This window comes from Pantherophis guttatus, chromosome 5 (genome assembly GCF_059756535.1).
Source record: "Pantherophis guttatus breed Tessera chromosome 5, ASM5975653v1, whole genome shotgun sequence".
NCBI classification, from domain to species: Eukaryota; Metazoa; Chordata; class Lepidosauria; order Squamata; family Colubridae; genus Pantherophis; species Pantherophis guttatus.
The window spans coordinates 84,004,161-84,017,212 of record NC_142067.1 but is presented as its reverse complement, the minus strand read 5'-3'; positions in this window follow the sequence as shown (position 1 = coordinate 84,017,212).

Here is a 13,052-nt window from a genome sequence, read left to right as displayed (position 1 = left end):
CAAGATGTTAGCAAGCTTGTAATGAGTTGTTGTATGAGGCAAAAGACAAAATGGAGCCCTGGCCACATGACGATAAACTTCATTTCTGGCAATAGAGCCATTCCTTCTTTATTGTTGGCAATGGAGCATTTCTTTCTATTGCACTGCAATACAACATACCTTCTTAGGGAGCCCAAAAAATGCCATCTAGCACATCTCTAAACCTAAACTCTGCAACCAACAGAAGCTGGATTGCTTATGGAGAACAATTGCAATACTGTTATTATTGCTTCCAAGAAATAGATGCTCAAGATAACTACCTCACTTTACCTAATGTTAGAGTTGATTTAGAGTTACAAGCACCAGATAAAAGAAAAAAAAACTATTCTCTAACTTCTCTCTGACTTGAATTGAAACTTTTTAGAATAGAGGTCTCTTCTTAACTTCTTAACTACTGTTCCAGTAAAATAACTATTAAATATTAAAGAGCCACGGTGACGCATTAGTTAGAGTTTAGTACTGCAGGCTACTTCTGCTGATCACCAGCTGCCAGCAGTTTGGCAGATCAAATCTCACCAGGTTGACTCAGCCTTCCATCTTTCAGAGGTCTGTAAAATGAGGATCCAGATTGTTGGGGGCAATGTCCTGACTCTGTAAACCGCTTAGAGAGGGCTGTAAAGCACTGTGAAGTGGTATATAAGTCTAAGTGCTAAGTGCTAAATACCATAGTACTTTAAAATAAATCTTCAATGGCAATGGTAAGCATAAATACTAACAATTTCTAGCATGTGATCAAGTGGAAAAATGAGCACTATCTTTAAGAAAGCATAGAGCTGGATCTATGCTTTCTATGAGAATGGGATCTTCAAGCAATCATGTAAAAATATTTACACTAATGTAAAAATGTGTCAATTTTCTTCTGATAGGTGCAAAAACAGAAATTAGGAAGGTGCAATGGGAGGTTTGCTGCCATATAGCTGGAACTGCAGGGAGTAAAATAACAATGCTTAAGAACAAGAATTTTCAGAGTATTATTTTCATTGGAGAAAAATAAGAATAGCTCATGTATTATCCATGATTATTCTAATCATCTACGTTTATGTAAGTTGCACTGAATCAGGGGTGGGTTCTAAATTTTTTTACTACCGGTTCTGTGGGCGTGGCTTATTTTGTGGGTGTGGCTTGGAGGTTTGTGACTAGGTGGGCGTGGCTAGCTGGTCAGAGTCATTTCTGGAAGGTCCTCACACTTACGACCAGTCCTCGCACTTACGACCCGACTCATTTGTTTACTTTTAACACTGATCAGCTGTAGGACGGCCCTTTGAAGCCCCGCGGCAAGAGTTTAAACAGTTTTTTTCCCTCTAGTCATCAGCTGGGACTCAGGAGGCAGCAATAGAGCCTTGGTAGTACAGTGGTTTAATGCACCCTGTTATTAACACAGCTGCCTGCAATTTCTGCAGGTTCGAATCTTACCAGGCTCAAGGTTGACTCAGCCTTCCATCCTTTCTAAGGTAGGTTAAATGAGGACCCAGTTTGTGGGGGCAATAAGCTGACTTTGTATAAATATACAAAAGTATGAAGGCTATTGCTTAACGCATTGTAAGCTGCCCTGAGTCTCCGGAGAAGGGCGGCATATAAATCAATTTTTTTTAAAAAAAATAGATTGGGGGTGGGACCAAATAAAAGGTAAGAATAACGTGGGGGGGGGGAGAACCGGTTCGGTGACGTCATATCGTCACCGCTACCGGCTCGGCCGGACCGAACCGGGAGGAACCCACCACTGCACTGAATCACTCAGGTGGTAGAGAGAAACTCCTTCAGCTGATCAACTAAAAACAATGGAACCAATACCCTCCATTAATAATGAGCACAGGTTGTGATCTCTTGCAGGTGTGATGTATACTGTAATTAATGGAATTTTCTTTAATAGAACATAATGTGGTATTTCTGTTTGTTCAGGTTAGCTGGAACAGTATGTTACTATTCATGCAATTAACTCAAGAGATCCCATCTGCTTTCCTGAAAGTACCTTTTATACTTAATAATAAATTCTACTATAATTTGAAAACTTTTTAAACAATTGGATGTGTATGTGTGTGTGTAATACATTTTGCCAGAATTTATTTTTTTCTGACTACAGTATTGTCTATCTAAAATAAAGATAACTTGAAATCTTAGTCCATTTAATTTCCATTCTTAAACTGAGCTTTTAATTTAGACTACCTGTATCATTTGAATACTAGTGATCAGTGGATTTTGTTTACCAAGAGCCAGCAAAGTAATATTTGGATTTTTTTACTTTCAATAATAATAATAATAATAATAATAATAATAATAATAATAATAATAATAATAATAATAATAACAACAACAACAACAACAACAACAACAACAACAACAACCTTTATTGTCATGTACATCATGTATACAACAAAATTGGTCTAGCCTCCACTTGTGCAATCCATAACAGAAAATACAAGACAACATGAATAGTATAGAGAATAATCCCTATACAAGTAATTGGGGGGGAAAAACTAGTCATACGTTTCCATATGTATGTAGAGTGATTGTGATTGTGTTTAGAAATCTGACAGCCCATGGGCAGAAGCTGTTTTTAAACTGTTTGTCCAGTTGGCTATACTTCTATATCTTCTGCCTGATGGTAAAAGTGAAAAGAGACAGTGGCCAGGGTCTGAATCAGGGGTGAAATCTACTTACCTTCCCTACTGGTTTGAAAGTTTGTACACCATTGTCACATCCGATTTTTGACCCTCTGCGCACGTGCAGAAGGCTTTGCGCATGCACAGAGGGTTAAAAACCAGGAAGTAATGACATCCGGGTAGATGGGTGGAGCCTTGCGCTGCCACTGCTACCGGTTCGCCGAACCATATGCTGCTGCTGCTAACGGTTCACCAAATCATGCTCCACCAGTGCTACCAGCTCACGCGAGCCGGACAGAACCGGCAGGATTTCATCACTGGTGTAAATCATCCATAAGTATCTTCCTTACTCTGCTGAAACAGTGAGATTTGGCAATGTATCTTGTAAATAAATAAATAAATAAATAAATAAATAAATAAATAAATAAATAAATAAATAAATAAATAAATAAATAAATAAATAAATAAAATCTTTTTTACTTTTAAAAGCATTTTTTCTACAACCTTAAGAGGTTGCAGAAAAAAATGCTTTTAGACGCCTCTGATGATCAGGCAAGTCAGCTGGGATCGCCAGAGGCTTTTAAAGGCTTTTTTTTTCCTACAACCTCTTCGGCCAAAAGGGTTGCAGAAAAAAATGCTTTGAAAAGCCTCTGACGATCCCAGCTGAGCCGCACATTCATCAGAGGCTTTTTAAAAAAAAACTTTTAAAAGCATTTTTTTGGCTGAAGAAGTTGTAGAAAAAATGCTTTTAAAAGTAAAAAAAACAGCCTGTGATGATCACACGGATCAGCTGAGCATGGGGGGGGGAGCGCGCAGGGATTTTTGCTATCGGTTCTCCAAACCACCCGCCGCCATCACTACCGGATCAGACAATCCGGTCCGAACTGGGAGCATTTCCCCTGGACTGTAGTCAATTATGGGGAGATGTTAAAAATCCTTGTCAGGATCCCTGTTAATTGGTCAGCACAGGTTTTTACCACTTTCCCCAGAATCCCGTCTGGACCTGCAGCTTTGTTGGGATTTACAGCCTTCAGCACAGCTCTCACTTGATGTTCATGCAGGGTGAGTGACTGGAGATTAGAAGGCCTTTGAGATAAAGCCACAGAGACAGGTCTTTTAACCCCAAAGCAGGCGAAGAAGCTATTCAGCTCCTCCACTAGCAGGGCATCAGCGTTGGCTATTTTCATCATATTTCCCTTATAATTGGTTAGATGTTGTAGCCCTGCCACACCTGTCTTGGGTTATTATCTGCCAGATGCTTCTCTACTTTTTCTTTGTATTTCTGTTTAGCTGCCTTAATGCCTAATCTCAAGGTTGCCCTGGCGTCATTGTATTTGTCTTTCTTTCCTGCCTTGAAGGTGGAGTTTTGGGCTCTCAGAAGTGATTGTACCTCTGCTGACATCCAGGGTTTACAATTATTGTAAACTCTAATGCACTTATTCACTGTTACATTGTCTGTGCATGTTTTAATGTCAGTGTCAATGATTTCTTGCAGCTCCAAATGTTCAAATATACTCTACTCAGTAGTTTCAAAGCAGTCCTGCAACTGGCATAGTGCTCCCTCCGGCCAGATTCTAACAGTTTTCCTCACTGACCTTATCCTTTTCCTAAGGGGGATATACTTTGGGCACAATAGCAGAGAGAGGTGGTCAGATGTATCCAGATGGGAGAAGGGGATTGCTCTATATGCCTGTCTTAAGTATGAATACATATGGTCTAGAGTGTTCTTACCTCTGCACAAACTTAGGGAGAACAGACTGTAGACAGGCTTGATTAAAATCCCCAGCCCTCAGGGTAAACTTGCTGCTGCCTCTCGATGGCGTCATGTAGCTTAGAACCCCAGGTGTAGCACACCTTTGGATAAAGTCCATTTATCTGAAGGTGTGCTACACCTAGGGTTTGGCAGCCTACTGAAGGTGCCAGTGGAACTGCTGCGTGGAGGGTACTCTCATATGTACAGGGGTATTCGACACTGCTGCATGCATCCTCTCGGCACATGAAGTCAAAGTGGTGCATAAGCCGGACCAAACATTGAGAATGAGAGTGATGCACCCAAAGGAAGCATTATCCAAGGAAGAGACATCTTCAATAGTTTACCGCATCAACTGTAGTAATTGTGCAAGCAATTATGTAGGGGAAACAGCCAAGCAGTTACAGACCAGAGTACACGAACATGAACTAGCTGTCCGATGCAAGGAACAGCACTCCCAGATCTGGACGCATATGAAGGAGCACAACCACACATTTGATTTTCAAGAGGCTGAGGTTATTGCCCATGATATGACTAAAGCAGGACGCCTATTAAAAGAAGCCTGGTTCTCCAATAACAATTCTATCAACAGGCATATTGAACTGCCACCGGCCTACCAGGCTTTGAGACACCAGGAAAGACCCTGCAGGAGGAGCAGAGATGGCTTTCCATCAGTGAGCAGAGACCAAAGGCACCCACCTCCCACCTCTGGCCATGCAGACTCAGCCTGTGAAGGCACAGTTAGTTCTGACCAAATAGAGCAAACTGGCAGGGCTGTCTCAAACTGCAACAGATAGTATTAATGAGAAACAAATCTGGCTGACCACGAAGTCACAGACAAGGCAGCAAATTGCAATAGCTGACAGGCTAACATCACCCCCCACTGATAAGCAAGCTTGGAGGGAGGAAACAGTAGGAATCAAGCCTCCATCATCCAGCATGATGACAGCAAAAACAACACAGCTGATTACAAGTGGGGGACGGCTGGAAGGGCCTATTACACATGCAAGGGCTAAACTGATTAATGGCATATAAAGGCAGAGATCTCTGTAATGGTAGTTTAATACTCTGACGATGTCAGCAGATAGCTGACAAAAGCTTAGTAAAATAAAATTTTAATTCTTTTAAAATTTTAAAATCTTAAGTTCTGGAGTTCGCAATGTGTCTGCTTCTTTTTTTACTAATATACCTGGAACTTTTATTTTTAGAATAGTTTGTAATATGTATGTATGTGTATGTGTATGTCTATGTGTATGTGTATGTGTATACGTATACGTATACGTATACGTATACGTATATGTATGTATGAAACCACTGGATGAGGGCATCCATCAATATAAGGTGAGATATTATCAGTACTCTGATGCTACTCAGTTATATAACTTGGTCCATGATCTTTCAAATGAGGCTGTCAAGGTTTTTTTCCAAGGCCTGGAGACTGTGGAGATCTGGATAGGGAAGAACAGGCTTAACCCTAACAAAACCTAGTGGTTATGAGTTTTAGGGACTTCCCAAATTTGGATATTTCCTTCTCTAGCCTGAATGAATGAGATAGCAACCTCCAAGACAGAGATGATAAATAATTTGGACTCAGGACTGTTGTTCAATTGCAACTTTTCCTGGATTAAGTGTTCTGACCTAGGCTTCCTGAGACAGTAAAAAGCACACAATTAGCCCCCAAAACCCTCTTTTTAGTTTAACGGCTGTGAATTATGTTCATTCACAGCCCGTAATGAGTCACAAATAGTTTGTAAAGAATCTGACAGAAGTCTGCCACAGTCCTTTGGGATAAGGCTGATAAGCACCCACCTTTATCTCCCTTGACATGCTGCCAAAGATCTAATTGGCAATTGGCTTTGCAAAGGCCACACGGAGCACAGAGTCAAAACTGAGCTTCAGAATTTAAACCAACCAGAACAAAGTTGCTTCCTGCAAAGGCACATGTGCCTTTGCTCCTCCTTTATGTCTTATGGGAGGGGCCAATCATCTCCAAGGCCTACTCCTGAGTCGTCCCTTTTGTCTTAACTGTTCTTGCCTTCTGGCAGCTCTGTGCATGCACACGCTGGGAATGGGTTCCCCTGTTCCTCTGCCTCGCTGATGTCCGACTCTGGAGGCTCCGGAGGCAGCACATAATTCCCAGATGGCCCTGGCCCCCTCTCTGCCTCCAACACAGAGCCCTCATCTGAGCTTTACCCAGACTCCAGAATTGGCCCATGTTCCTCCCCAACCTCCTCACTGTCCGACTCTGCTGTCAGCTCTGCAGGCCACCGGCAGACCACAACATTAAGAGACTTATTTATACTTACCTTAGTCACTTTGTAGTTGGACTATTGCAATGAAGAGTGCAGAGAAGAATAACAAAGATGATTAGGGGACTGGAAGCTAAAGCTTATAAAGAATGGTTGCCGGAATTGGGTATGTCTAGTCTGATGAAAAGAAGGACTAGGGGTGACATTTTATTTTTATTTTATTTTATTTATTTATTTCCCCAAGCATGTATTTTATGACAGATACAAGTGTAAAGATAATTATAAATATATGAAAAGAATACGAATAAAAAAAGAGAGAGTCAAGCTATTCTGCAAAGCACCTGAAAGCAGGACAAGAAGCAATGGATGGAACCTAATCAAGGAGAAAAGCAAACTAGAACTAAGGAGAGATTTTCTGACAATTAGAACCATTAATCAGTGGAACAATTTGACTCTAGGAATTGTGAATGCTCCAACACTGGATGTTTTTAAGAAGAGATTAGATAACCATTTGTCTGAAATGATATAGGGTTTCCTGCCTAAGCAGGGGGTTGGACTAGAAGACTTCCAAGGTCATGTCCAACTCGGTTATTCTATTCTGTTCTGTTCCATTCCGTTCCATTCTGTTCCGTTCTATTCCGTTCTGTTCTATTGTATTCTAATAGAATTCAGGAGATAGGATATTTTCTTGTTTGCACTTGCCCTACAGAACCAGTTTGGATGGCTGTGGCCTTGATAGCCTTCCATAAATCTTTAAGGAATGCTGGCCAGCTTGTTAGCTGAGCCCAGTATATATTATGGTAAACTGGGAGCCTTTCTCACGAACCTTGGTTGCATTGTATTATAGAATCTTGGGTTTCCCAGTTTAATTTCCAACATATTGCAAACATTAGCTTTAGAAGTATAAGCTCTGGCAAGAGAAGGGAACTGCAGAATAATTTTTACACACAGCTGTCAGCCCCACTGCGCTGCGTCTCACGGCTTGGGGCTGTCATTCAGGCAGGACCAGGAGCTGACTTGGCAACACTCGGAAGTAGTCCGGTCACCCAGCCTAGGTGTCAAAAGCCTGCTGCCACCACTGTGATCACCACCAAAGCCTGCACCACTGCCGCATAGCTGAGAGGCAGGCCCCGGAAGCAGCTGAAGTTTGGCGCCTTGCCTGAGCAGAGCCAAGCCAAGCCAAGCCAAGCCAAGCCAAGCCTCAGTTGGTCTGATGAGCCAAGAGGAAAAGCAGAGTTAAAGCAGGCTCTTAGGCTGTGGAAGGAGATAGCCATTGACTTCTTTGTGGACTTACCAACCAGTCAGGGAAACACAGTAATCTGGACGGTCATCAGCCTTTTCTCAAAACAGGCCCATTTCATGGCTTGTTCAGGGTTACCGTCAGCCAGGAAATTAGCTAAGCTTTTCATTATGCATGTTTATCGATTACACAAGGGTACCACAAAGGATTGTGTCTGACCGAAGGGTTCAGTTTACCGCCAATTTCTGGTGTAAATTCCTGGTCATGATAGGGTCATCTCAGGGCTTAGCTTGGCATTCCACCCGGCTACCAACGGAGCAGCTGAAAGAACCAATGCTATAGTGGAGCAATACATCCGGTGCTACGTTAAACACCAGCAAACGGACTGGGCGGACTTACTAACCTTTGTGGAGGTGGCGTATAACAACACCATCCATAGTAGCACCAGACGCATTCCCTTCCAAATAGCCACCAGGACTGAGTTTGTACCTATACCTGAGTGTCCCCAACAGAGGCCTGTCAGTTCCACTGTGCCGCGCCTCATGGCTTGGTGCTGTCATTCAGGCAGGACCAGGGAGCTGACCTTGCGACACTCAGAAGTATGTCCAGTCACCCAGCCTAGGCATCAGAAGCCTGTTGCTGCTGTTGTGATCACCACCAAAGCCTGCGTCACCACTGCATAGCTGAGAGGTAGGCCTCAGAAGCAGCTGAAGTTTGGGGCCTTGCCTGAGCAGAGCCAAGCCAAGCCTTGGCTGGTCTGATGAGCTGAGAGGAAAAGCGGAGTTAAAGCAGGCTAGGTTTGGTATAGGTTGGCTTGCTTGGTCAGACGTGGGTTAACTGTAGAAGAAACGCGAGATGGGGGCGGGGCCAAGGGATGGAGTCATGGGTGGAGTGCAGGAGCCTTTAAAATGGTGGTGGGGAGCACTGCACGAAAGCGCTGACAATATCTCACTTGGAAAGTTGGTGATTGTTGGAATGTGCCAGAGGGCCTGATAAAGATCTCTACAACTAGGAACCCAGTTGCCTAGAGTCTTATTTCAAAGCGCCATTCCAGAACCTGACAACACCTTTTGAAGTTTTACCAACATTTTATCAACATTACCTGGAGAAGGTTTAGTATTACACAAATTATTCCAATTCCATTTTAAATTGTTTTTATCAGATTTTAGTAATAATTTGTTTTGGGAACTCTGCACTTTGATATGGTCCAAGGGCTAATCAATAAAGTAAACTGAAACTGAAACTATTACACAATTCTCTTCTTCCTGACCCTGCCATCATACAGTATGTAATATGTTTCCAAATTCAAGAATGTTAACCTGTTCTAATATAAACAAAATGCATCCAGAAATATTTAGTGGAAATGTAGCTAACAAAAACTTGGCTTTCAAATAGTACTACACTCACAGTCTTATTTTTAGGCACTCTTTCAACTTATTATTATGAAGACCCTAGCAAAAGATGCATATTCTCCCAGACTTTTTTTCAAATTCAGCTTATTCCACAACATTCATGTTTTTATTCAGGTAGTTAGCTATTGATTCATTTGGAATCTTTTGTGATTGCCTGGACAAATACTAACCAAACAAGAGGCAATGACCTTTTTCCCACCAATATCTTATAGTCCTTCAAATGACATCCCATGAATTTCTTCTGCTGTATCTGTTATTTCCCTTTCCTTACTTCCTTCAATTTTGCCAAATTGAGAGTTTGTTCTAGTCTACGGGTGATGGCCTTTTTATGGCTTGTGGATTTCAGCTCCCAGAATTCCTGAGCCAACATCCCTGTTCTAGCCCATCATTTACGTGCATCACATGACCAAAGTCTGTGGATTTCAGATTGTTAATCAGTGTCTTAAGAGAATAATCAGTCTTGATTTCTTTGAGGATTAATTGCTTGGTTCTAGTATATTTTTAATAAAAGTCTCTAGATTCAAAACTAAAAACTGCCTTTCTTTCCTCACCTTTTCTCAGAAACCAGCTTTCACAGTCATATTTTACCATTGGATAGACCACTGTCTTTAATATTTGGTTCTTTGTTATGTTTTATCTTTCATGATCTTGCCAAAATTCATCTTTCTTTTTAGGATTAATTTTTTTCTATATTTCTTGGTCTCCCCTTTATTTGCCTTAAGTTAGCTACTTGAATTACTGTAGTGTCTATCTTCTCTTTTTTGAAACTTGTTCATTTGGCATTTTTCCTTCCACATGTGCCTTTATTCTTCTTTGTAAGATCTTGAGTAAATTTTGCTCACATGAGGAACATGATCATTCACAACAAAGTCAACAGCACCATAATGAATGACTCAACACTTAACATTGTTTTGCCTGCATTGTACACTTGTAGGAAGTGAGAGAGCTTTCATTGCTCCAGTCTTGCCAAACATTTTGATATTGTAGACCAGGGGCATCAAACTCAAGGCCCGTGGGCCGTATCCTGCCCACAGGATGCTTAAATCTGGCCTGGGGGGCCGGCCTGGAAATGTCAAAGGACCGACCCGCGGTGCGTCTGCTGGCCAAAATGGGGTGTGGGTGGCTGCCCGCACTCCCTCCCCCTGTGGCCAGTTTTCAGCTTCCACTGCCTCCTGCAGCACTCTGCTGGCTGAAAATGGGCCACAGGGGGCACAGATAGCTCCCCCCCCATTGCCTATTTTGGTCAGCAGAGGCACCACTGTTACTTTGATATTTCCAGGCTGGCCCTGTGGGCAAGAGGCAGAGTGCTGCAGGAGGCAGCACCTTCTTCACCTTCCCTTTAGCAGCATCTGCCAACTAGAGCTAGGTACCCTCCAAGATCTGGATGGCTGTTCTTCAGAAGAGCCAAAAATAATCTGGCTCTTCACCCAGGTCTTTGATGAGAGAGAGTGAGCCCCCTCATATCACTGAATTTGTCATCTTTTATCTTAATCTTTTACCTGTGATTGATTTAATTGTATTTTTTTTTATTGTTGTGAGCCACCCAGGATCATTGAGAATTGGGTGGTATATCAATTTTGTAAATTATTATTAATATTAAGTTCTCCTCTAGGGCTGTGCCAGAGGTAGTAACAAAGATTGGTAGACTGTTGGACAGACAGTTTTTAGAGACATCCGGAGAAATTGTCAGTTCATTTATGTTCCATACAAAAGAGTCAAGCCCCATATCAGCTAGGGACTTTACATGTCTTTAATCTCTACATTATGGAATTGAGACTATTTGTGCCAGAAAGTAAATCTACCTTTGGAATAGCTGTTTTGAATGCAAAGGGGAAAAATGCATCTTGAGCCTATGTCAAATGCCCACCATGGCCACACCCACCCCGGCCCATGGCCCTTTGAGGTTGACATCCCTGCTGTAGACTCTCTGAGGGACATCTTCTTCACATAAGGAATTGGTTTAGCTTCCCAAGTTTAGAACTACATGGCGGTTTTTCAATTATTCCAGAAAGTTTATTTTTAAACTAAAAATAGAAAGTTTAAGTATTTTTAAACATTTTTATAGTTTCTGGGATATAAAAAAATAAATTTAAAATGCTTTTATTCATCTATCTATCTATTTAATTATTTATTTATTTTCTACAGCTAAGCTAGAGAGGTTATAATTTTCTAGGTTGGAAAAACCAATATTTTCTATTAAGAATTACTTGTGGTAACATAGGAGCAATAATACTTTTAATGAAAAGCTTTTGTTACACATATATTTGAAACATTCGTATATTGTCTCACATTAAATATCTCATATCTATAATTTAGAATAGGTTTATCCACCCCTCTCAGATCCAGAACAGAAATATTTATATTTGCATAGATGTTCCCAAGAAAGGGAAAAAAGGTTTCTTGAATTTATTTAAATTCAGCATAAGCTAAATTGTTGTGTATAGAATCGAAAACAATGTAATTTAAATATGTTGCCTTAAAGGAAAAATTAACATTAAACTTTTATTATGTAAAAGAAATAAAAAACATAATGTTCTGATCATCCTTGCAGCAAAGCAGCTCTGATAATGAAACAGCAGTTTCTTTTCTTTTACAGTTCTTTTGGAGTAATTTAATTAGTCAATTGATAATAAATTATATCTTCAATTGGTTGCTGTATAATTAAGTTACAATTGTACTGCAAAATTTAGTACTCTCTTTTAGTGCACCTCTGAGGAATCTCCAGAAACATAATTCCTTATTGAGGTTAGCAAATCTATTACTAGCATGCACAATTCTTGTCAAGACAACTTTTATGTCTTTTGTAGCACTGACCATATAAGACTAATGCAAACTTAAGGCTTATGGTATATGGGTTTTGAAGCCAGGCTGGCTGTTGTGCTGGGTCAGTGGAAATAGAATAAAAAATGGGGAGACAAATTCAGGTGTGTCTTTGGAGTGCAATTGAGCCATCAAGTGAGCAAATGAGCTGCCCTAGCTGCAAGACAATACAGATAGTTCTCAACCTACATCAGTTAATTTAGTGACCATTCAAAGTTACAATGGTACTTAAAAAGTGACTTATGACTATTTTTCACACTTATGACCATTGCAGCAGGGTTTAGGACTTTTCACCTCCTACTCTTGGCCGTGCCTGCTTCTCCGCCAGGCTTCCGCCTCAGGAGATTCTTCTCTAGCTTTTCTCCTCTCCTCGGCTGACACGCCCCCACCCATTTGCCATGGCTAGTCGGCCATGGCCCCTCCGTCCCATACACTTCAGCACTGCCTATTCGACACCACACTGTTAGTCCCGGGCTTTTCGCCTCCTGGGACAGTTAGCTGCCAGCCAATCAGCTAGTTGCCAATGTTGGCAGCCAGAAGCTGGCTTCATCCAAAGGAGTTTTTGTTTCGGGTGGGTATCCTAGCCTTAGAAAGAGAGAGGGAAGGAGGAAGGGAAGGGAGAAAAAGAGAGAGAGAAGAGACAAGAGACAAGAAGAAAAGAAAAAAGAACAAAGAAAGAAAGAAAAGAAAAGAAAAGAAAAGAAGAAAGAAAGAAAGAAAGAAAGAAAGAAAGAAAGAAAGAAAGAAAGAAAGAAAGAAAGAAAGAAAGAAAGAAAGAAAGAAAGAAAGAAAGAAAGAGGGAGGGAGGGAGGGAGGGAGGGAGAGAAAAAGGAGAGGAAGGAAGGACCACAAACCCTGGCACTAGATGCAGCTTCAGTGGATGCTTTGAAACAGGACAGCAATCCAGGGCTGGAAGGGACCTTGGAGGTTATCCAATTCAAC